Raw genomic sequence first — 24,331 nt, 5'->3', positions numbered from 1 at the left:
GAGTCAGTGATTATTAGTATTTCTAAATTTTATCTCCTCTCTGCCGACGCGTTTCGAACTCCATACAGCAGTTATGGGTTCTCCTCAGGGCCTTGTCACTTCTATCTTTACTGTAGCTGTAGTTGTCCTATGTCTGGTTCTGGGTCTTTTGAGCTGCAGTCTTTTCCTGTCTTTTGGGTCCGTGTATTGGCGTCTCCCTATGGCACGGTAATACTTTTCACCTTGTTCGGTTCACCGGGGGCTTTGGGAGCGTCTCACTCCATGATCACCTTGTTTTATGTGCGCGGGCAACCTTGTTAAAAACGGTCCTCTGGACTCTCGATATGCGCGCCGCGTGATTGCTTCCGTATTGTTCTCCGGTTCATACACTTTGTGCAGCTTGCTGTCGCTAAACCTTCCTTCACTATGGAGTGAATTAATTACAAGACCATCATCAGGACAAATTGTTGGGTATGAGCCGATGACCCCTAGAAAGTAAAATAATACATCAGTCAATGACAATGTTCGATATGTGTTGCAACATAATTAACAGGAAAGGCATTCTAATTTGATTACTGTTTATGTTTCCAGAAATGGTTTAAGCCAGGAGAGATACTGGCCAATACTCAGCTCTCAATTTTAACAAGGACTGTGTGGCATCGCTTATGTGTATGTAATTCACAAAACATTTTCTTTCAAAGACATTTGAATTACAGTTTACTCTTCATGTTTTCTTTAGCATGCATGCAAATACATATTACCTCCTAATTGTACAGTATAATGCACTCTTAAGGCACTCTTTCTCATCATTAAATCGCCAACTCTGCCAGCTATCTACATCCTTCCAAAGATGCACAAACATGCCACAGTACCACCAGGGAGGCCTATAGTGTCTGGCTGTAATTCCATTCTTAAGCCTTTGGCTCAATATTCAGACTTCTTCATTAGACCTTTTGTACTTGAATCAGAAACATGTATTAGAGACACCACTTCTGTAATCAACAAACTTGAAAATCATTACTTTGACCCAGAGGAAGAACTTTTAGTTTCAATGGACATTGAAAGTCTCTATACGAACATCCCTCAGAATTTCTTTCTGTTTGAAAAAAACTACTATCAGCAACTGAAAGGAGTTGCTATGGGGGCAGTATATGCAAGGGTTTATTGGGTTGCCCCCCCTATCTTCACTGATTACTGCGCAGACTTTGTCTGTTGTGGGCCACTAACTTAGTGGTTGAAAAGGATTAAATTGACGATTCCCCTTCTCTTAACTTATTCTATTAATGTCTGAAGCTGAAACCTTATCGTATACGGATGAATACATCCTTAAGATAGCCTCTGGTCCCTCGCTTCTAGGCAACAGAGGTGCGTCAGCGCATCTGCCATACAAATCAGATCTTAACCAACTGGAGAGATTTAAGAAAAAACTTTTAAGAACTGAACTTCATGCCAAATTCCTTACTGACTGTCTCAATGCCAATATAATTCCCACAGGGCTCCAAATCAGTAACATCCCCATCATTTTCATTGAGAATGATGATTTCAAGATAGGATTCAGTTTTGCTGCGAATAAATGCTCACGCACCTGGATGGTGCTCAGCATTGAAACTGCAATCAAACAGGCCAAACTAATCCTTAAAGAAATAGAGGCACTTGAAAATAAAATCAACTCTGACAGTGACATCACTAGTGCCAAAACCCTTCTAGATAAGATTGCCCAGACAGTGAAGGAGTTTGAGGAATTCAATTCTGCTAAGAAAACCAATAAACTACAAAAAGAAATTTGTAGATATAACAAAGATAAAACATATCCATACCTACAAAAAGATTTTTATCAAAATCAGAGTGGACCGCAAGGGTTCAATCAACAACAACAGAAAAGGATTACCTTTTCTGATACAGGATCAGACACTGATGGTGAACAAACAAGTGGTGGTCAATACAGACCTAGCTTTGAGCAACAACCATCCACTTCTGACAGTCTTTTTTAGCACAGGACAGGAGGGGAACGGGTCGCCCTTGGAAGACAAGAGGGGCAAAAAGAGGATGGTTCCGGAACCAATACACTCCGGGCCAGTGACAGACCCGCAATCAGTACTACGAGTAGTGAATACAGATAATAGAATTCCCATCTTTAATATCTCCAATCACACTCTTACTGCACCTGAAATAGCAGTCCTTTCCTCTGGACTTTCCTTTGTCCCCACGCACAGGAATAGTCAGTTTCAAACCAAACTTGAACTATACAAATTCTTTAGAACCATTCGTCTAAAAAACTTTTTTCATGAAAAACAAATAAGACCAGAGAGGAATGTAACAGGTTTGCATCCCCCCTCAACCTTTTTTTCCATTGAACAACATGGTAGCAAAAGACATTATAACATTTGAGAATGCTGTTCTCAAAGAGACCGAAAACCTTTTTGAACATCCTCCATTCATTAGAACCAATCTAAACAAAGCAGAACAACTTGCTCTTAAAAACCTTGAGTCCCTTACCGACACCCTTATAAAACCAGCTGATAAGGGTGGTGGCATTGTTTTATGGGATAGAGAACCATATAGGAATGAGATGCACAAACAACTTTCAGTGGATAGTAACTATAAAGAACTATCTAGTAATCCCACCTCTAGACTTGAATCAGAGATACTATCCCGGAGTCAAAAAGGACATACAGGTGGCTGGCTCAGCAACAAGGAGGCACTCTTTCACATCAATACATCGCCAACAGTACCCCAAGGAAGGCCTATAGTGTCAGGCTGTAATTCCATTCTTAAGCCTTTGGCTCAATATTCAGACCTCTTCATTAGACCTTTTGTAGTTGAATCAGAAACATATATTAGAGACACCACTTCTGTAATCAAGAAACTTGAAAATCATCACTTTGACCCAGAGGAAGAACTTTTAGTTTCAATGGACATTGAAAGTCTCTATACGAACATCCCTCAAAATGATGTCTTACTAATAATTGAGGATTTATTAGATTCACGCATCAGGCCTCATAATGTACCCACAGACTTCATTATTGATTGTATACACATTTCTTTATGTGAGAATTTCTTTCTGTTTGAAAAAAACTACTATCAGCAACTGAAAGGAGTTGCTATGGGGGCAGTATACGCCCCAGATATAGCTAATATCTATGTCTCTGACTTTGAGCAACACAATATCTATCATCATCTCAACCCATACCTGGCGATCATTTCCTGTTGGCTAAGATATATTGATGATATCTTTTTAATCTGGAGGGGCAGTAACAAGTTACTCTGTGAATGTCATGGTTGGCTCAATGGTCTGAATAACAACCTTAAATTCACTTTGGAGAGTAACAATTGTGCAATGAACTTTCTTGATATCACCATTAAAGTGGATGATGACAACCTGCTCTACACGACGTTATATACCAAGCCCACAGCAAGGAATACTCTCTTGAAATTTAACAGCCATCATCCCAGAGGGTTACGAGAGGGATTGCCTTTCGGTCAAATCCTCCGCCTGAGGAGTAATTGTTCCAAATGCACAGACTATTTCAGGGAAGCACGAATCCTCAAAAACAAACTGAGTGATAGAGGCTATCAGAACAAATTACTTAAAGCCTCTTTGAAAAGAGCCTGGTACAATAACCGTGAACTACTCCTTGAAAGGAGATCTAAACAGGATAACAATCCCCTGGTTTGTGTTACGACATACGGCACAATCAGTAATCAATTGAAGAAAATGATTATCAAGCATTGGCCATTGCTTTCAGGATGCCCTGAACTCAGAGATAAGCCTCTTTTTGCTTTCAAATGTGGCCCTAACTTAAGAGACAAGCTGGTCCATACGTTTGAAAAACAGGAGTCTACTCTGGTTGACAACATGAGACAACTTGTACCTATCATTGGCCACTATAGATGTAATAACTGTGCTGCGTGTGGCTCAACTTCCAACATGAAAGACTACAACATGAATGTAAGAAAAATCCAGATGAGACACTTCTCCAATTGCAGAACCCACAATGTGGTGTACTGCATTCAGTGCCCATGCAACCTATTATATATAGGTAAGACTACACAGATGGTGAAGCAGAGAATTGTGCAACACCAATCTAGGATCAGATGTAAGGTGGAGAATGCTCCTCTAGTTGACCATTATGTGGAATTCAAACATACTGAGAAAGACATGAAATGGTGGGTCCTAGCGGTGGTTAAACCCACTATTAGGCAAAAAAACACTGATAAAGCGTTGACGATGAAAGAAAATAGGTGGATAGAAACAGTCAACAGTGTTAAGAAGGGATTGAACTCCTCTACTGAATGGCATTCGTTAGCATGGCTTAACTAGGCTGGCGCTTCAGGAGAATTTCATTAGCAAGGTTTAAACAACGCTGTTTCACTGTCAGTAGAAATATTGCTTGTATTCATTAATCTGGGCTCAGATATATGATTGTTCATCTCATTGCAAAATGTATGACTTGCATTTTGATCTATGTATACCAACATGAATGTTGACACTGTTTAGCTATGCTAGTTGTGACCATTTATTGCATTGACATGTATTAACCACTGAACTGAGAACATGACATGTTCTCGTTGATGAGTTCTGTATCAGAATGTGCGCGCCCGAGCAGGCGACAGGTTTCCAAGAAAAAATCCATATCAATTGAATTATGATGTATGTGCTCAATATGATTGTCTGATGATTTGTAATTCCAGGACGGAGGTGGTAAAAACACACCTGGCCATGAATAGCACAACGATGTAATACACTCTATATGTTACCGATCAAGTGCTTCAATACGCAGTCTTTATAATCCAACCACGTCCATTAGCCTATATATAGATTAACTTGCAGTGACTCGTTGAGATTATTGTTTAAACTACTTTGTGCCTCTAATATTCATGCAGGACACCATTATACCTACATACTAACATTGCGCACAATTTAGTTTTTACATCTCCAACATGGCGCCAACGGTGCACGTTATATTTCGCAGGTCATGCGACTCTATGATCCATCTGGACATATTGCAGTTTCATTGAAGATTGATAAGGTGACGAGTATAGAGCACCATTATCTACTGGTTGCAATTCATGGAGTATGAATTAGGCGTTTTACCATAACATGGGAACTCCTTTATTTTTAAACTGATATTTACTACTCATCCATGTTTGCTTATTATATTGCATGTGGAACTTTACTCCTAAGATGGCGTCGCTTTGATGCGCCTTCTATTTCGGCTACAAAGTCACGTGATTTAGTTGACCAATGGCCAGTCTTGACCCTGTTTAAAAGAAGTGTCCCGGGGCCTATCGGCTTGATCGCTTTTCCGTAATGTGACCGGCATAAGCACGTTTCCTGTGACCCCTGGGTACAGATATATACGAGTAGGTACCTGCACGTCGGGAATATCAACATCTATCTATTTGGTAATAACGCGCTGATGTTATTTTGCTAGCATGAGTACACAGCTTTAAAAGTCAAGAAAGCGGATATAAAATTATCTCCCTATTACCTAGCTGTCGCTAACACCAGTTAGCGACAGCTAGTAGGAGATAGCCACCATCTGGGCCCCACTTTGCATGTCAGTGATATTTATCTCTAATGACATGCAAAGTGGGCATGCCAAGATGTTAGCGACTGGAAACAGTCGCTAACATCGCTATCTCCTATTACCAACTTTTGGAGATATTCGTGCTAAGCGCAAATATCTCCAAAAGCTAACACCTGCCCTGAGCAGTTCTTAGCCATGTTATCCAACGGGAGGTGGATAACATGGCTAAGAGCATTAGCTCGGTAATGCATGAATATCGCTGACTTTTCAGCGATATTCATGTATTGGGGCCGATTTTTATCACATTTGCGATAAACCTTGGTAATACCAAGGTTTATCTGCGATAAAAATCGCCGCAGCTCAGCGGTAAATATTTGTCTCTAACCAAGCAATAGCGATAATTATCGCTATTGCTTGGTAATATGCCCCACTGTCTCCATAATCTGGTAGTCTATACATTTCAGTAATAACGATGAAGCTGGTGTAACTTTACCGCTAAACTGGCTCCATTTATACCCGGCTGCCAAACAACTCAAGTAATCACTTGCCATTTATGCAGTGCATTTATGCCGTGCAGTGCACTATTTAACGATGTGATTTAGTCCAATAAATTGCCTGTATCGTTTAATTAAGAATCTGTACACTGCAATTTTCATGACGGAACAGAATAGAACTTATGATATGTAAAACGCAGTCCGTCATTGGCATGACTTAGTCTTCCTATTTGTCCTTAGCGTTCAATGAACGTAAAGTGCGTCAATGTATCGCACAGTGTATTTCTTGTTATAGGACGAAGGATAACGGCATCCTTCGACATGCACGATGTAATTAGTGCTCTGCTTGGTTAAAACCCAAATCCGACGAGGTTATCTCACAGAGTAATGCTCACTACCGTGTTCATCCATTCATACTAAGCCATCCTCCTTTTTGCACCCACAGATATTCTGGAAGTTCTTCATGAATTTAAAGGACGTCCCAGAAATAAAATAACTCGATTCTGGAGGCTCTCCATGATTTTAAAGGGCATCCTAGAAATGAAATAACTTGATCCCGAATACTTACTTGAAATCAATCAGGTAAATAACATCTTGGTTTCAGACAACTGTTTTTGCACTATGTTGTTTCTCGGAGGATTTCCAATTTCGATTACTCTGTCTCCCATAGTGAAAACCTGTCATTTAGGATATCAAATTAAGGAATTCCCCCAAATGTGAATGTGGGATACAGCAGGCTTTCCCTCTTCTCTTTCCAAGTAAGTCTGACCATGTGTATAGTCAAATACTGGAATGCCAGAGAAACCCTGTAGTATTTATTTGAGTTACCCTAGAGTCCATGCATTATACTGTACAATTAGGAGGTAATATTTATTTTCAGGCATGCTAAAGTAAACATGAAGATTAAACTGTAATTCAAATGTCTTTGAATGAAAATGTTTTGTGAATTCCATACATATAAGCGACGCCACACCGTCCTTGTTAAAATTGAGAGCTGAGTATTGGCCAGTATCTCTCCTGGCTTAAATCATTTCTGGAAACATAAACAGTAATCAAATTAGAATGACTTTCCTGTTAATTATGTTGCAACACATATGGAACATTGTCATTGACTGATGTATTATGTTACTTTCTAGGGGTCATCGGCTCATACCCAACAATTTGTCCTGATGATGGTCTTGTAATTAATTTTGATAAGACCGAAACGTTGACCTTCACGTCCACTTCTGCTATTGCTGACATCTTGCGCTGAGTGCCTTACTGTGAATTTAGCAGTAGCCATTGTACTTTTTTAATAGCTGGGACGTATTCTCATGTACTGTTGGACCAATGAATGTTTTCCTTGTACATCAAAATTTTATGTTTGATTCTATTAACTGATGAATAACCCTTATGAACTGTTTCTAAATAATACCAATTTTTGATACATAATCTCCTTGTGTTGCTTTTCTTTATTTGTTTGGCTAGTGTGGTAGCCTTACATTGTGATTTTGTATACTGTCCTGAGTAGTTGGACTTGTCTAAATAACACAGCAACTGATGTTTACAGCTAGGATACAAAACTTTTTTCAATAGATATCCTTAACGCTGCTTAGTAAAGTGTGAAACAAATCCCTTGCTGGCAATTTGTTTTTGATAGATTATCCGCCCGAGCTCGCAAGGGTTTATTGGGTCGCCCCCCTCTCTTCACTCATAAATTACTCAAGTCCATGGATGCTGCTGGGAACGCCCCCAGCAACACCCATTGCATGCCCCTTTAACGCAGGACACTGCGTTAAAGGGACTAATATTTATCAGGCAGGATTACGCCGCAAAAAGTGGCTTAGTCCTGCCTGATAAATATCACTCAGTCTTCTGCGCCACAGGAACGTCACAAAAAGTGATGTTCCAGAGGCGCAAGGGGCTCGTGAATAAGACCCCATAGGTTTCACACTTGTTATAGTTAGGAATTAGCATTTAAAAAACCTTTGAAAGTCACTGAAAAAAACATAGGTTTCACACCAGTTATAGTTAGCTGGACATTTTACTCATACAAAACCATTGAAATTCCCCCGTTATAGTTAGTTGTACTCACTATAACTCGCGCGCCCGCAATCCATTGTTGATGGAGTCACATATTACATCATTCATGACATGGTCAGTGACATCACTGATGACATCTCCTATGACATCACTGATGACATCACTGAGGACATCATCCAGTGAATGTGGTTTGCTTTGATATTTAAATATGTAATATAAATACACTACTTTGCATTGAAGAATGAGTGGATATATAAATATAAATGTGTGGATGGTGGATTTAGTAACAGTGTCATTGATTGTTTCCTTGACTAATTTGTAGAGTCTCACTATATATAATGTGTAGTTACTAAACTGTGTGAAAGTCTTTATTGCTTTGTCTTAATTGCTATGTTAAAGTCTATATTTGTTATTGGTTTCTTAACTGAGTATTTGTATGGGTAAATGAATGTCTATGTGGTTTGGTGGGGGTGTGTCATTACCAAAAAATGTGTGAATAGTTCATTCAGTAGGTATATGGGTTAAGGCTACAAGTTACAACAGTTGTTTCACTGAGTGTATATGTTTATAGGTGTGGTGGTGATAAAATATTTCTCTCAATGGTACATCTCCATTAAACTTGAAAAAGAAGGCAGTGTATGTGACAGTTATATCTAATTAAGTGTGCCTAAGACTTAGTGATGGTATGAGTCACTATATGGATAACTGTATACTTGTAATAGTGATTTTATAACACACTAAGTGTGAGTTACTAAATAGATGAAGTGGTGTTTGTATAAGTGTGTAGGTGAGTAAATGTAAGTATAATGTAAGTATAATCAATTGTTTGCATAGGGCAGAAGGATGTCTTTATAAGTGAATACAATGTGTGCTGGTGTGTAATGATGAAATAGGCGTATAAGTATATTTGATAGTGTTCTGTTGATTATTCACTGCATATAATACTGAATCTATAGGTAAGTGATTAGATGTGTGTATAGTTCTATGAATAATTGAGTGGGTGTTTAGAAATTTCTATTGGTGTGTCAATGGTTTCAAATATGGCACTTTATATTTGTACAGTGAGTGATGAAAGAATATACTAGTGTGTGATGAGGTGTATTTGACTGTCACATTGATGACCATGTCATGAATGATCTAATATGTGACATCATCAGCAGTGGTTTGCGGGTGCGCGAAATATAGTTAGTAAAATTAACTATATAGGAGCAATTTCAATGGTTTTGTATGAGTGAAATGTCCAGCTAACTATAACACACCTAAAACGTATAGTTTTTGGTGTGAATTTCAAAGGTTTTTTAAATGCTAATTCCTAACTATATAAGGCCTGAAACCTATGGTTTTTTCAGTAAATTTCAAAGGTTTTTTAAATGTTAATTCCTAACTATATAAGGCATGAAACCTATGGTTTTTTCAGTGAATTTGCAAGGTTTTTTAAATGCTAGTTCCTAACTATATAAGGCCTGAAGCCTATGTTTTTTTCAGTGAATATATATATAAGCTAAGGGACTTCACTCAACTTAATCTACAATTAAAGGTTTCACCATCATCACAGCACCTTAATAGGCAAAATGATGAAAAAGCCAAGAACATTCAATACTTTGATAACGGACATAGACTACAAAGGTGCTTTATGGGACATTGAGTCCCCGCCGATCCGCTATCTCTGCCCAATGTGGGATGTGCTGTCCTGTAATTGATTGAAGCTGCGCCAATGAAGCGTGAGTAACAGTTTCAAAGAATGGTAGCTGAGCAGAATTGGCAAATGGTTTTAGCACTGAGGAAGGTGGAATACCGAAATGCATTTGCGACAATAAACCATTTTTTCAAAGATCCCTGAGTGTGCTCCGTGTGTTTTGGAGTTGTTGTGTAACAAGACGGAGTCACCTACCGTAACGGAAGCAACCGCTGCAGTGTTCGGCCACCTGGTGAACGGTGTTGTGGAATATATATATATATATATATATATATATATATATATATATATATTCACTGAAAAAAAAAGGTTTCACACCAGTTATAGTTAGCTGGACATTTTACTCATACAAAACCATTGAACTTCCCCCGTTATAGCTACTTGTACTCACTATAACTCGCGCGCCCACAATGCACTGCTGATGACATCACATTTTACATCACTCATGACATGGTCAGTGACATCACTCATGACATCACTGTTGACATCTCAAATGACATCACTCACGACATCACTGATGACATCATCCTGTGAATGTGTGTCTTTCTGAAAAATAAATATTTTTTATATATTTATATCTAAAGGTCGATGGAAGAATAAATGGGTAAATAAGTGTCTAAATGGATTTTTTTTGGTAAAATTGTATAACTGACTTATTAAGTGTATCTAAGTGAATACATGTATTAGTGAGTAATGTTTAAATATGTAAATATCTGTATCAGTGTCTCACTTTGTGTATAAGTGGCTGCATGGGTTGGTGAGTAGCTACATGAGTGTCGATAGGGGTTATTAGTTGGATTTGTGAGTATCAGAATGAGTGTCTGTATGGTTTGGTGGGGGTATTATTTAGCGCACAGATGCATGAATGACTGACTCACTGTTTGTTTGTGTTTCGAAGACAGCATGTGTGCAGGACTGTATGAGTGGATGCGTGTGTGTATGGGGGTGTTAGTGAGTGAATGACTGTCTCAATAGTATCTTTATGAGTAATTACATATGTTTTAAACTAGTATATGTGAGTATTGAGGTATACAAGTGAGTATATTTGAGAGTGAGAGATTGGAAGAGTTCCTGTATAAATAAGTATGGGTTTCTATAAGTGATTGTTTAAGAGAGTAAGTATGTGTACGTTTCTGTAGAAGTAAGTGAAATGGTGTGTGTATAGCTGCAGATGCAAGTAAATGGATGTTTGATAGTTTATTTGCATGTGTCAGTATGTGTGTAAGTAATTATGGATGAGTATCGGTGTGTAACAGGATGTATAGGTGTATGAGTGCATATGATGAGTGAGTACATGTATGAGTGACTATATAGAACTGTTGGTGAATGAGTGGATTTGTATGTAGATGTTATAATTCCTGAATAGGTTGTTGTAACTGGTATTGGTATGTCCATTTTTTTAAAAATTTTAGTTTCTATTTTTAAATGTCTGTATCAAAGGTTATATTAGGGTGAGAGGATGTCTGCCACTCTTTCACAAGGATGATGTCATCAGTGATGTAATCAGTGATGTCATTTGAGATGTCATGAGTGATGTCATGAGTGATGTCACTGACCATGTCATGAGTGATGTGATATGTGACGTCATCAGCAGTGCTTTGCGGGCTCGCAAATTCTAGTTAGCTGAACTAACTATAACGGGGGAATTTCAATGGTTTTGCATGAGTGAAATGTCCAGCTAACTATAACATGTGTGAAACGTATGGTTTTTTCAGTGAATTTAGAAGAATTTTTAAATGTTAATTCCCAACTATAACGTGGCTGAAACCTATGTTTTTTTCAGTGAAAGGTTTTGTAAATGATAATTTTTAAATGTATTAATTGTTATATTTTTTTTAATAATTTACTATATTGTTTTAAAGTATTTATTTTTTGATATTTTATTTTTTAAATTACATTACATATATTTAATATGAATAAAAAAAATGTTTTTAAAAATATTGAAATTGTAATATTTTTTATTTCATTTTATATTTTTCTAATTATATATATTTTATATAGCAGTCAATGTTAGCCTATGGAAGGGAATTCAAGTTACTGCAAGTATGGTTAGAATTACTTTTCAGAATCAGTAGTGGGCTAAAAGATGCAGCACTGAGGTCTCTCCTGATAACAGCCAGGTGAGTAAATCGGAATTCGTACTTCGGCAGATTTTAGAGGAATTTATTAAAGGTCCAAAACTCCACACTTAGAAGAATTTCCAAGTGAAACCAGTCAATGTTAGCCTATGGAAGGAAATGCAAGTTACTGTAAGTATGGTTAGAATTACTTTTCAGCATCAGTAGCACTGATAACAGGTGAGCATATCAGAATTCGTACTTCGGCTGATTTTAGAGGAATATTTGTACGTTTTAAAAATGGACACTAAAAAACTTTTCTGGTGAAAACCACACAATAGACTCCTATGGAAGGGAATACAAGTTACTGGTAAGTACGCTTAGATTTTCTTTTCAGGGTCCGTACTGGGCTCAAAGATGCAGCACTGACATCTCTCGTGATAACAGGTGAGTAAATCGGAATTCGTAGTTCAGCTGATTTTAGAGGAATATTTTGCTCAATAGTGAAGGAAGGGGCCTGGCCTGTGGTGACATGTGTGCAAACACGCCCTGTGGCACGTTTTAGGTTGGGGAATTAATTCCTCTTCCATCCTGAGGTCCCCTGTGAGCCAACTAGCCCACCAGGTACCTTCAGTATGCGCCAGGGAGCTGCGTTGCAGAGAGGTGTTCAGAGGCTACGCCCCCTTTTTACAACACGCAGCTCTGTGTCCCTTACTGGAGGTACCTGGTGGACTAGTTGGCCCCTAGGGAACCTCTGGATTGAAGAGGAATTAATTTCCCAACTTAAAACACGCCACAGGGCATGTTTGCACACATATCACCTCAAGCCCTGCCCCCTACCTTCACCACTATGCAAAACACGCCCTGTAGCATGTTCTAAGTTGGGGGATTAAGTCCCCTTGCATACTGGGAGTCCCTGGGGGACAACTATCCTATCAGGAACCTCCAGTATGCACCAGCGGCCTGCGTTGCAGATAGGTGTTCTGATGCCATGCCCATTTTTACATCTCTCTGCAACGCAGCCCCCTGGTGCATTTGCAGAGGGGGAACTAATTCCTCTTGCATACTGGGGTCGCTGGGGGCCAACTAGCCCACCAGGAACCTCCAGTATGCGCCAGGGCGCTGTGTTGCAGAGAGGTGTTCTGAGGCCTCGCCCCTTTTTACACCTCTCTGCAACGCAGCCCCCTGGCATGTTTGCAGAGGGGGAACTCATTCCCCTTGCATACTGGGGGTCCCTGGGGGCCAACTAGACCACCAGGAACCTCCACTATGCACCAGGGGGCTGCGTTGCAGAGAGGTGTAATAAGACATGCCCCTTTTTACACCTCTCTGCAACGCAGCCCCCTGGCGCGCTTGCAGAGGGGGAACTAATTCCCCTTGCATACTGGGGTTCCCTGGGGGCAACCTAGCCCATCAGGAACCTCCAGTATGCCCAGAGAGGTGTTCTGAGGCCACGCCCCTTTTTACACACTCTCTGCAACGCAGCCCCCTGGCACATACTGGAGGCTCCTGGTGGGCTATTTGGCCCCCAGGGACCCCCAGTATGCAAGGGCAATTAGTTCCCCCTCTGCAAGCGCCCCAGGAGGCTGCGTTGCAGTGAGGTGTAAAAAGGGGTGTGGCCTCCTCCCGATCCTGTTTTCTTTTATTTACTTTTAAGAAGGGGGGCTGTGTAGCTCCTTCTTTTTCTTTTTTTGCCCTGGGGACCCCATCCCCCAGGGCCTGCCCCAATTTTTAATTTAAAAAAAAGCATCGGGAAGGGGGCCTTGTGGCCCCCCTCCCAAGGCCATACTCTGCCCCGGGGACCCCATACCCGGGGCATGGGTCTCTTTTTTTTTATCAGGACGGTGGCTGCTTTGCCCCCCTCCTGTAGCTACTTTTGGCCCCTGGTAACCCTATCCCCCTGGGGCGGCCATTTTCTTAATGTAATTTTTTTGGGGGAGGCCACTTGTAGCCCCGGGGACCCCATCCCCCTGGGCTGGCCCACTCCGTTGGGGACCGTGGGGGTCCCCAAGCCCCCCACGGTCCCTGCCAGCTCCCCGCATCCAGCGGGAGCCGGCATTGATTTTCTGCTTGGGGAGCAGCTAACATGCTGCTCCCCATGCAGAAAAGCAATCCGCTTTGATTTTTGAAAGAGAGAGCAGGAGACCAAAAACCAAATCAGTTTGCTAAGGTATGGTGAGAGCCGCGAGGCACCCTAGGACACTGCAGGAGCCGGTCCTGGGGGTGGCGGTCACCAGGGCCATCAAGAGCTCCAGGAGGGGGGCCCAACAGTGAAAATACCCGAGAGGTGGTGGTCCCCAGGGCTGGGGCCATGAGCCCGCCGCATACTTAATATTAAAGCCACGGGGGTGGCGGTCCCCGGGGCTCTGGGCCCCCATTATTATTAAAAAAAAGAATCCCCAGGGAGTGTCGGTCCCGGGGGTTGAGGGGGGCCATGAGCCCCCCGCATTTGTAACATGAAAGCCCTGCGGGGTTGTGGTCCCCAGGGCTGGGGGGCCCCTCTGCTCCCCCATTCAAATAAACTAAAATGCCCCTGGGATTGGCCTTTAACAAAAAAGTGGCTTCAGTTTTGTTTTGTTTTTTCACGAGATAAGCGTGCCTACGCGTATCCCGCTATTTAAAAAAAACAACAATTTTCTTGGGGGTCCTTGCGGGACCCCCTGATCAGGCCTGGTTTCTACCCTGCCCCTTTGCACCTTTTGCGCACTTGTTTTTTAATTTACTTATGCTTTTTGCCAAATTTGGTGTAATTTCGTTCAGCAGTGTGGCCTGTAGCTGTGTCTAACTGCATGGGGAAAACACATTTTGGGACCCCCTTTTTTCCCGGCCCCAGCTTGACGAATAACCCCCAAACTTTCAGGGAAGGAGCGGAGCGGAGCAGAGCGGGCCATCTTCTTGGATAATTTTGGATTTTCTATGGAAACTAGGTCCTAACTATAACCACCTAGTGGCGACCGCCAGTAGGTAATATATATATATATATATATATATATATGGCCCCTACTGACGAATCTGCGCAAAATTTTTAAAACAAATTCTTTGTTGTGATTACGTTGAAGCGAGTAAGGGGAAATAAGGGTGAAAAATGTGGAAAAGAGGAGGGTAGGAGCACTGTAACCTCTGTGGGGTGTTTAGGGTGTGCTATAGAGGGGGTGCGAAGCAAAGTATTCACCCCTACCAGAGTTAAAGTGCTGGGCTATGCAAATTAAGAGAGGTATTGCCTAGTGTGTAATGTTGCTAAGGTGAGCTGGTGCGCGACTCGGGGATTACAGCGTGAGCCCAAACTGTATGTCTTATGTTGTGAAGTCATGTGCCCTTGCCGCAGCAATACAGTTGTGGAATTAATGTCAGCATGTGTTTATACCTACTAGGATGAACTACTGACCCGTACTGGTGTGAAAGTCCTGGGCACGGAAAATATGTGAGGTATTGTCTAGAGTCTCATGGAAGCAGGAAGTGTTGACTGCCATTTTGTGATTCTGTTGACTCGAGTAAGGGGAAAAAAGGCCAAAAAAAGTGGGAAATAGGAGGGTAGGAGCACTGTCACCTCTGTGGGGTGTTTAGGGTGTGCTATAGAGGGGTAGCGAAGTGAACTAATCATACCTATAGGTCTGAAAGTGGTAGTCTACGAAAATTAAGTGAGGTATTGCCTAGAGTGTGATGCTGCTACGGTGAGGTGGTGCGGGACTTGGGGATTAGAGTGTGAGCCCAAATTGTGTGTCTTATGCTGTGAAGTCATGTGCCGTGGCCTCTGCACTACACCTGTGAAGTAGTGTCAGCATGTGTTTATACATACTAGGACAAACTATTGACCCGTACTGGTCTGAAAGTCCTGGGGTACGAAAAATATGTGAGGTAGTGTGTAGAGTATCATGCTGCTAAGCAGAGCTGCTGCTGGACTACGGGATGAAAAGTGAGCCCAAACTGTGTCATATGCTGTGAAGTCATGTGTTATGGCCGCTGTGCTACATCTGTCCAAGTAGTGTCAGCATGGTAGGTACTGTGAGGTAAATTTGAGTATATGAAATTAATTTGGTATTTGAAAAGTGGAAAGCACTGACACCTACAGGTCTGATGGCACTGGGGGCGTAAGGTGAGGTGCTGCTGGAGTTGGGGATAAAGCTGATGAACTACTGACCCCTATTGAGAACATTTAACCTGCACGTGCCGTTAAATGTTCAATAAAATATTGCAGAAGTATATTATTAGGTTACAAAAAAAATTGATGAACTTTTAACCTGCAGGTGTCGTAGAATGTTCCAGATAGTGTGGTGATAAAACGTTAAACTTGCGACCTGTATGTGGCGCGGAATATGGAAAATTCAAAGTTAACCAATGGAGTTAAGTTTTGGAATGAAGTATTCTGATTTATTTTTTACATGTATTAATGTGTGGAGCAACAGAGAAATGGTGCCATTCCTGGTTTCATTCTTGATGAAGTCCGAGCTTTACATGTACTATGTGACAAAGAAAGAATTGTATGCATGTGTGACATTTGAAATCTGGATAACAAATACAAAGATGAGTTAGAAACGAACAAGGTGTGTTATGTGTTCTGTAATAGTGATTAAGTATTTGAGGTGATATTTTTAATATGAAAGTATTTTTTATTTTAAAGACATAGTGTTAGTAAAGTGTGGTGTTTGATATTGGTTATAAAATATGCATAGAATTTGAGCTGTTGTTAAATAAGTACTTATGTTTAGCAATTTTTCACAGAGAAGAAGTGTAGTTTGTCATCTTTGTAGGACTGTATGGTTTTGAAAATGAGGTACAGTGTTAATTTGGGTTTGTAATGTATTCGGGGAGATAAACAAAATGTTGCACAATTGCAAATGATACTGTTTGTGGAAATAGTGGGGTCGGGGTGGTGGTAGGAAATGTATGTCTTATTAAGTTAAAATCGATAAAACGAAGTCCAGAAATGTTATATGGGCAGATTTTGGTCAGATTATTGACACTGAGAGGTAGATTTGAATGTAAGTCAAGGTAGGTTGTTGTACTGTGAGGCCGTCTATAGTGTTTGGAGATTACATGGAGAGGAGATGGAGATAGGAAAAGTTAAACGTTCCTTTTATATGTATGCATAGTTTGAATCATGTGATCCTAGGTTGAATTATAATATGAACATGGTTTGTGGTTTGCATTTGGGTATAGTTAGTAGTTTGTGTAGTTTCTTACTAGTGATTAATGAAAAGGTAGATATACTAAATTATATGGTAGTAAACGTATTAAGTATTGTCAGTTCTTATGGAATAGAAGTGGTTGGAGAGTACTTCTTTAGAAGAGATGTTACATAAATGTGTGAGAGATTAAAAAAAAATGAAAATGTGCAGTATATTTTCTGAATGACTTTGTTGACATTAGAGAACTACATGTGATTATAAGTGATACTATTTGTCAGGCTGTGCTGAGCTTCACTATCCCTTTTGAGACACTCGTCAATTTATTAACTCCAATTAATGTCTTCAATATAGATAGAGTAAAGGGACGGTATATTAAATGTTTGGAAATTAGAACTTTGTTTACTCTCCCATCCCTTGCTATTTACTCTACAGAGTGTTTAAACGACTTTTGTAACATACAAATGTCTAGCTAGTAAAGGTGGTGTAGTTCGGCTGGGCCTATTTATAAACTGTGCAATGGGATGGTTTATGTTTTACACTCCAAATTGGATGTTTGAATACTTTTTGCTGATAAGTGTTCCAGCAGACACCTGTTCAAATTTACCCTGTGTATCGGTATAATGGCGCTACTGGGAATGGTGGGGGTTTCTGTTTGATTTCGTAGGGGTTAACCAAGGGCGGGGGTGCGAGTGGAGGAGGTTGTTATGTTGCTGTTTGAAATATAGAATATAGTAACTTGGAGATGTGGAGGTACTAAAGGAGATATAGTACAACTGGGAGCACTTTTAAAGCGCCATATGGTATGGGATATGTTTTACCTGCCCATTTGCATGTTTTGATACGTTTTGTTGGTGAGCTTTTTGAGAGACATCTGTTGAAATTAAGCCTCTGTATGGCTATAGTGGTGCTTGTACGTTTGCTGGGGCTCTTTCTTTTATTGCGTAAAGTTAAGCAAGGGCGGTTGATGAGGTGGTGTAGTGGTACTGTAACTGTTTATAAACCATCTTATGGTATGGTGTATGTTTGAGTTGCAAAATTGCATGTTAAACTAGCTTTTGCTGATGAGCGTTCCGGCATACACCTTTTGAAGTTAAGTCTATGTATGGCTATAGTGGCGGTAACGGGAGTGCTGGGGCTTGTGTTTGATTTCGTAAGGTTATGGAAGGGTATAGGTGGGGATGAGGGAGGTGCGTATGTTGCTGATTATAAGACGAATATTTGTAATGTGGCACGTGTAGTTAGTAAAGGTAATGTAGTTTCACTGAGCCTATTTATAAACCGTGCTATGGGATGGTTTATGTTTTACCCCCCAATTTGCATGTTTGAATAGTTTTTGCTGATAACTGTTCCGGCAGACATCTCGGTGGGTGTGGGGACAATGGTTATGTTGCTGATTCAAACAGAATTTAGTAACATTCAGATATCGAGCTACTAAAGGAGATATAGTGCCAGTGGGAGCACTTATAAAGCGCCGTATTGCATGGGATATGTTTTAGTCAAAAATGTGCATGTTTTAATACTTTTTGCGGAAGAGTGTATTGGGAGACATATGTTGAAATTAAAAATCTATATGGCTATAGTGGCGCTTCTACATTTGCTGGGGTTATTTCTTTTATTGTGTAAAGTTAAGGAAGGGCGGGTATTGAGGTGGTGTAGTGGTACTGTGACTATTTATAAACCGTCTTATGGTATAGTGTATGTTTTAGTTGCTAAATTGCAGGTTTGAATAGCTTTTACAGATGAGCTTTCCAGCAGACACCTGTTGACATGTATGGCTATAGTGACGGTAACGGGAGTGCTGGGGCTCGTTGTTTTGTAAGGTTAAGCATGGGTATGGGTGGGAGTGGGGGGGTGCATATGTTGCTCATATAAGACGGACATTTGTACCATAGGCATGTGTAGTTAGTAAAAAGTAATGTAGTTTCACTGGGCCCATTTATTAACTGTGCTATGGGCTGATTTATGTTTTTCCCTCTAATTTGTATGTTTAAATACTTTTCGTTGATAAGTGTTATGGCACACACCTGTTAAAACTAAGCCTATATACGGTATAGTGATGCTAGTAGGAATGGTGGGGATTTCTGTTTGATTTCGTACGGTTAAGGAAGGGCGGGGTTGGGTGTAGGGGAGGTGGTTATGTTGCTGATTGAAACACAGAATTTAGTAAAATGGAGATGTCAAGCTACTGAAGGTGATGTAGTACCACTGGAAGCACTTATAAAGTGCCCTATTGCATGGTATATGTTTTACCTGCAAATTTGTATGTTTTAATACTCTTTGCTCATGAGCGTTCCGGTAGACAGTTGTTGAAATTAAGTTCCTGTATTGCTATAGTGTGTCTACTAGGTTTGGTGTGACTCTTTTTTTAATTTTGGAAACTTAAGGAAGGATGGGGAAGAGGGTGGTGTAGTGGCAGTGTGCCCATGTATGAATCGCTTTATGGTATGGTATGTTTTTCTGGCCAATTCCCATGTTTTAATACCTTTTGGTGATTCAGACAAGTACACAAATTACACAACATTTCTGTGGATAAGAAATCTTCATGCTGATAGACACTCTTGTACTGTGGTAGACGTCTGATAGCGTTGATGGAAAATGATGAAACTTCGTGCCATTGTAGATTTCAATGGGAGCTTTCACTGTGTGTTTGTTATTATGGTATAGTTAGGGTTCTAAGTGGGAGAAAAAAAAGTGTGTGCTCTAAAAGGAGGGCAAAGCTCTTAAAGGGGTGTGGGCTATTCAAGTTGGGGCATGGTCTAAATCAAGATAAGTATAACTGTGTGCTTTAGAAAATACTCTCCAATTATCCTACATTCGGAAAAAAACATTGTTTAAAGGATTTCCCTTTCCTCTGCAACGTGGGTAACCTAGCGTGATGTCTCCAGTTCACAGTAGTGAGCAAAATAAGCACGTGTACATCGATGTGTATGCTGTCACTGCAAAGTAATAAAAAATAAAAAAAATATTGACTATCTTTGAGAGGGCCGAAAATAGAGCCTGATAGGGAGCCATTTGGAGGCTTGCTGAAAATAAGTGCCGGTTCTCAGACCCAGTCCAATTAAAGCGCAGTATCCATCCATCATAAGCACTGCGCCATTCAAACATCTTTTAATTAATGCATATATTCCTACTTGTATACATACATACATCTGTTTGTCCGCTTATCTATGAGTGCACCCGTCTATAGTAAGCACTCTGCCATTCATGTTGCGGTACGCAAATATATGCATAGATACATCTGTCCCAGATCCAATCCTAAGCATCTATCAGTTCACCCGTCTGTCGTAAGTACTGGTCCCTGCATTCATTCATCCTTCCTTCCATCCATACATTGATACATCCATCTATGTATCCATGCATTGATGCATCTGGCCATGCATCCTCTTGCCCTTCATTCTACTATACGTTCTTATTTTCGTGCATCGTCTGCCCCGATTCTAAATACAACTATATATACTTATCCACCCACCCTCTTAAGGTGTCAAAAAGGCTTGCGAAAAGCATTGACAGGCAGATTTGTTTATAAAGAATAACAAAGCTTTGAGTTGCTCTCTGTGGAACATACTTCACCACCCTTCTCTGGTGGTGTTTTAAATAAAGGTACATCTAGCGAAAGAAATGTAAAGGAGCTTTTAAGTGTAAGATGTTAATTTAGAAACATAACGTTTTTTCAAGTTGTTTATAGGTACACTGTTTTATAGTGGCCATGACTGACAGATTCTGAATACCTGTACTTCTTATATTTGAGAAAGTATACCAGAGAGCTAATTTGGGGTGGTGAAAACCTTGAGTTCTATATTTCCATGTAAAGTACAGTATAGGAATATAAAAGTAATTGGAAACCTGTTATGTTCATATTAAAAAGGGGTGTGAGAACTAAGTGAGGCAGGCAAAGTGTGTGTTTTCATAGCACTAAAACAAGACCGTGTGCAGGTTCATGTTGGAGTTGCCTGCTTGTGGTAGTTTGCTGAGGCGCAACCAGAGCGAAATTTCTTCCAGCAATAGGCAGAGTGGGGATGTAGGGGCTGTAAAAAGGGGTGTAAAAAACAGAGTCTCCTTTACAAAAAAATGATGTTTTGAAGACCGGTGAAGTACTCGGTGCGGCTCTGTGTGTGTGCCCGGGAAGCTGTGTCAGAGAGTCGGGGGCAATGGGCGTTGTGCACCTGGTGGTGTGTCTGCTAATCACTACAGAATGATGTTGCTCCTTCATTTCAAAAAGAGTAGTGAAATCCTGGGAGAAAATGGCTCTCTTTAAAGGAATTCCCTTCTCCTACAATGTGAGTCACTTGGCATAATGTCTGCACTTCTAAGAAGTGAGGAATGTGCATGTTCTCAAAGTGTCACTGCAGTGCAATAAAGAAAAGAAAAAACGTATTATGTTTGTGAGGCCTGTAAATGGAACCCTATAAAGACCCGTTTTGAGGCCCCCAAAAATAAAGTGCTGCAGGTCACATCCCCACAGACACTCCCTCCACTTAAAGCCCTGGGTGCAGTGTTATATTTGCGGAGTTGTAGATACAATTGTTAGGTAATAATGGAAATTTTTGTGTGTGCTGTTGAGTTGATAATAACATCCTAAGTACATAGATTAACATTTTTAAGAATACTATTTATAAAGTTTTTTGTGGTGGGTTGCAGAGCAAGTGCTGTCGGGTGGTGAGGTGTGGCGGAGAGGTGAAAAGTATGAAGTAGTGCACTTATATATAAATTGTAAAGGAGTATGTCAATAATTAAATAAATACTTGATGCATGATCTATGGTACTACTTGTCATCCTAGTGCTCGTCTGTCGTGCTCCATCACATTGTAGCATTTGGTATGGAAGTTGTTAGTGGAAGTTTTGTAATTGTATGTTAATATTTTAATATAGTGAACAAATGTGAAAAATAATTGAATCTATTTTTAGTTTTTCAGAAAAATATTTTGTTTGGATTAAAATTTGGAAATGCCTAGATGAAGTAAAAAAAAAAAAAAAAGAGAAGAAAAATATATATTTAACGAAAAGGAAAGATATTAAAGTAAAAAAAAGGCAAGTATTACAGAAACTGACTAAAAGCAAAAGACAATTTTTGAAAAAAATATTACGAACATTTAATGAAAAAAAATCACACAAAGCAAAAAGCTGAATTTTTCAAGTAAGGTGAAGCAGAGTTCAATTTCAAATACGAGGAAAAGGAAACATGATAAAGAAATAGTATCTGGTACTCGGAGACAAAAACTATTTCAAGAATTTCATCAGAGACTTTTTCAATCTAGAGTGATTCAGAATTTAATGAAAACATGCTGCAAATATAAAAGAACAATGTTGCAATTCAAAGAGAAGCAATGTAATGAAAATATAGTGGATACTGCTTTCAATTTAAAACAGAAGTTATTCAATTTGATTTTAAAGAGAATGAAAGTATTGGATAAAATAGTCAAAGTATTGAAAGACAACTTAGAAAAACAAGACTAGTGAACAGAACCAACTTTTGTAAAATCTTTAGTGGAAATTGGAGACATACTTCTATTACTGAGCCTTTATTTAATGAGGAAAGTTACTTCCAGGAAAATAGTTTATCATTTGCAATTGATACTGGAGGTCAGTTAAGGATGGTGTTCCTCTTCCAAAGGAGGAAATGGTTGGTAAAAGTGCAGATGAGTTAATAGCTGAAGAATTGCAAGGGAAACGTCCACAAGCTCCTTTGTATAAGTGGAGTTATAGTAGTAGCATTTGTAGTATTCAACAGGAATCATTGATGTAATGCAAAATTTGCTACAAGAATATACTCAGAAAAGTATAAAACAGAAGATTAAGTTGTTACAAGGACTGTATCCATATATTGTGAGAAAATATACTGAGAAGTATGGGCATTCTCTGGCTTGTCTTTCAAGAAAAGTTTGTAAAAGTGTTTTTCATCATTTGAGGATGTTATCAGTACACCATTCAGAAATACGGAACTTTGTAAAGAAATTGTACTATGTAAAAAGTACTGCATTAAGTTTAAGTCAACTGAATGAAAGACTTTTATATGGTTCTTTATCAAAAATGCAAAAAAAGTGTAATGATATTGAAATGCGATATTTTGGTTAAGAAGAGCAGTTCATAGAAAGTGAAAGGTTGACAATTATAGATGTTGGAGGAGATGAGAAAGTAATTAGCACTGATCAGTTTGAAGAAGAAATTGGAAAGTTTGAAGTAGTGTGCTCTGAAATACCAAACTATGGGGCCTATTAGGATGGCGGACAGACCTGCGTCCGTCCGCCACCCCAGAGGAGGAGGGACAGTCTGCAAGGCAGTGGCGGTCCCTCAGTGCTAATTAGGATGTGACCGCCACCCTGGTGGTCACATCCTATATTTTTAACATTGCGGCGGGTGCTGCTTGAAGCAGCACACGCCGCAATGTTAAAAAATGCATGTTCAACTTTGCATACACGAAGCTGCAGGCACCGCATGGTGCCTGCCGCTTCGTTCACGCAAAGGCAGGGGGGTACCATAGGTACCCCTCATGTGCACCCCCCACCCCCTCTTCACCCCTGGGGGCCCGCAACGGGCCCCCAAAGAAAACACTGTATGCCTTTCCACAGTGGAAATGCCGGCGTGGAAAGGCATAGGAGCGCCGCCATCCTAATATGGCTGGCGGTGTCTGATAGACACCGCCAGCCATGTAGAGCTTTTCCGCTGAGATCGGGAGGCGACCGCGGAGGACTGAAAAAAGATACCCCAGCCATCCTAATCTGGCGGGGGGCTTTTCTCAGTACGCAGCGGTTAATCCGCATCCTCCGGGTTGGCGGTGGCTTTCGCCGGCCGGAGGATGTGGATTATCCACTATCATAATCGGCCCCTATGGTTGTGTTTGTTGTCGACGTACTAAATATAATAGTCAAAGTAGGAATGTTGATTTGTATTTGAAAAGTGAAAAGGAGAACAATGGTAAGGGGGAAGAATTTGCAACTTACTTGTTTGTTGAAAGTCGTTGAGTTAGGTAGTGATCAACGTTTATGTAAATATTGTTACAACAAATTAGAAGAGAACAAAATGCCTTCTAGAGCAGTGCATATTATGTTGGAGTTAGTAGCTATTCCGCAGAAGCTGGACAAATTGAATACATATGAGTCGGTTCTAATTCAACCTGTTCATTCTTTTCAAACTATAATTCAGATGGAGCCTAGAACAGGTAAACTGCCACCAATAGACTTGCAAAGAGGGTTGAAACGAAGAGTGGTTTACTTACCTTTGGATTTAAAGAAAAACATTGAAACTATTGAGTGAGAGAAAGAGGAAGATGAGGCAGTAATTATTCTAGTAAATGGTGCACCAACAAAGAGTCGGAAAATATGGCAAGAATTTGTGGATGTTAATAAAGTTGAAAAGGCTACCTTATATCTTATAGAGAACAATATTTATTACAGAAATGTAAATATGGATGAAGAGGTAATACATTTAG

The sequence above is a fragment of the Lissotriton vulgaris genome, chromosome 11 (genome assembly GCF_964263255.1).
Source record: "Lissotriton vulgaris chromosome 11, aLisVul1.2, whole genome shotgun sequence".
NCBI classification, from domain to species: Eukaryota; Metazoa; Chordata; class Amphibia; order Caudata; family Salamandridae; genus Lissotriton; species Lissotriton vulgaris.
The sequence above is the reverse complement of the archived record's forward strand: the minus strand, read 5'-3'. Positions refer to the sequence as shown.